Source organism: Haliaeetus leucocephalus, unplaced genomic scaffold (assembly GCF_000737465.1).
Source record: "Haliaeetus leucocephalus isolate CR32 unplaced genomic scaffold, Haliaeetus_leucocephalus-4.0 Scaffold229, whole genome shotgun sequence".
In the NCBI taxonomy this organism is placed as follows: Eukaryota; Metazoa; Chordata; class Aves; order Accipitriformes; family Accipitridae; genus Haliaeetus; species Haliaeetus leucocephalus.
Genome location: NW_010972665.1, coordinates 3,301,543 through 3,304,120, shown reverse-complemented (window position 1 = coordinate 3,304,120; position 2,578 = coordinate 3,301,543).

Genomic DNA, 2,578 nt, shown 5'->3' with positions numbered 1-2,578 from the left:
CGGCCGACGCCCCCCCCCCCCATTAGCCCCCTCTCCCGCTCGGAGACCGGCGCGCCCTCCGAGACGTCCTTTGCTGGACGGAAAATAAATTCTAAAAAAAAATAACGCCTGTCAAATTTACCTCCGGCTAGTTCATCGCCCGCAAAGAGAGGGGGGAAAGTGCCTATGCCTGCGTGGGGGTGCCGGGAGAAAGATGAGTGTTTCTTTCATTAACCTGATGGTAATTGCGAAAGGACTCCCTTTTTGTCAGCTTCACCTAATCAAAACCGAATATCTGTATGTGGCACTGACAAAATCAGTAAAACTTCACCTTCGACTTTATTGATCTGAACAGACAGGCAGAGTTTTCTATGGTGTTCAATTTGGGGAATTAAAAAAAATCACTCCGCTAACAGCATTTGGTACATTTCTAACCCATATGTCACCTCAGTGCTTTAAATAATTATATTTGCATGCAGGGAGTGATTCATAAATATGTCAGGATTGTGAAATATAGGCAGGCATTTCAAACTTTCTATTTAAAAAACATGAATTATGGCCACGAAAAATGTGTTCCCATTTAAGGGTGATACGAAGTATTTGGTGTCTAGTGCGGAGGCCCATCCATCATATAGACAATAAAGAGAGTTTTTGCCTGACGTTGGAAATTTATGGTTGCCCTTCTCTGCCCTAATAACTCAAGCATTGTGTCAGCCTGTGACAGCCTTTGCAGAAAAACAGCAACCCTGTTATCAATCAAAAAGCCCTTTTACATTTTTAGCAAAACTCTGATCATACAGACACCCTTTTAATGTATATATTACATCATTATAGATCATTCTGCACTTTTACTGCAACTCAACAAAATGATCCATCACTTCAGGACAGTCCTGATGAACACTGATGTAAATTATTTGCACGTCACCAGTACAGTACAAAATGAAAAATGTACTTTAGGTGGAATTAATTTTAGGGTGTAAAAAGCTAAAGATGAAAGCAGTGGGGATTAGAGGAGACCTAAATGCATCATTAGGGATGACCGAAAACAAGCTAATAGTTATTAAGATTATTTTAACCTTTTCGGATCATGGACCTAGACTATTTCAAGAAGATAGCTAAGATATATTGCATGCTTCTCCCTGACCCTACCCTCTGCCCAAACGTAGCTGTCTTGTAACTGCGTCAAGTATTATTGTTCATTTGTCATTTGGGTGTTTAAATAAGGTTAATTATTGGGGTTCCAATCCCTTTTCCAGCCATATGCTTAAAACTTTTCTACATATCTCAAAAGACGCTATTCCTCACGGTGTTGAAGACGCGTCTGGTTGATCTGCACAGTTTCCACAACAAAGTTGTCAATAAACACTCTACATTTGGGATCCAAGAAATGAAGCTAAAGATTGCCTCCATTTGTGTGCCATAGTTAATTTCTGAAGGATTACTGTAACCAAATATGTGCTTAGTTGGTATAATTCTCTCCCGTAGCCTCCAGGCTTTCACAGAAGATAAATACAGAGATGCCTTTATGATTGCTGAGGTTCAACGATCAGACCAAGGTGTTACAGAAGCTAAAAGACTCTTTTTTCACTCTTAAAATCTAGGCAGCAAGTACCAGCTCGAGTACATACGTACGAATTAGGAAATGTGTTCACTTGCTTTGGGCTCGATCATTTTAATCGTAGCACATTTAATAACATGAAATGGCACTAAAAATCTCCATGTACTTAACAAGAAACATACTCACCCTTTACCGTGTCATCACACTCGTTTGACTTGCTCTCTCCCTCGCCCTCGTGAAAGTTACCTTAAGGCTTATTTAAAATAAAAGCTGTTTGCATAAGAAACACCTTAAACATAAAAGAGGACAGATTTGGAAAATAGCTGTTGGTAAAAGGGTTTCAACACGGGAGTAAAAATTTTCACACTCATACATGAAACAACGTCAATAGGGGAATCTATCAAAGGGCTTAAAAGAAAAAGGGTGCACTAATTTTATTAGGTGCACTAATCTCTTCCTTAGCGTAACAAAAGGAAGACAATTAGACAAACTCATTCGAAAACATTTTAGAAGATATATTTCGGAAAGCAGTAAGCAAAAAACAAGTGATTTTCTGCTCGTTTAGTAAAAATACCACTGACGACTAAAATTCACGTTCACTTAAACGTGACTATTATTTTGAAGATGGCTCTAAAATTATCACCACTTATAAAACGATTACCTACATCTCATGCAGAGTAAAATATACATTGCTTATATATATTAGGAAAGTAATGACAGTCGTAAGGGTAAATATTTCCGAGTACTAAGCGAACAGGGAAGAGGTTTGGAAATCTTACTTTTTGTTGGCAAGCATTCAAACTATTTGCCTTAATAACATTCTGGAAGAAATACCCCACGCCTCTGCCGGGTACCTGGGCAGATGCGTCAGCTGCTATCTGAGCACATGCAGTCTCGTATTTTAAAAAAAAAAAAAAAGTGCCTCTCCCCAGATGTACGAATTCGTGGTGCGGTATTTCTGATAAGCCATCACATTTCTTATCCGAAGCATTATCATTCGGGGGGGGGGGGGGGGGGCGGGAAAGGGGGCACCCTTTAAAA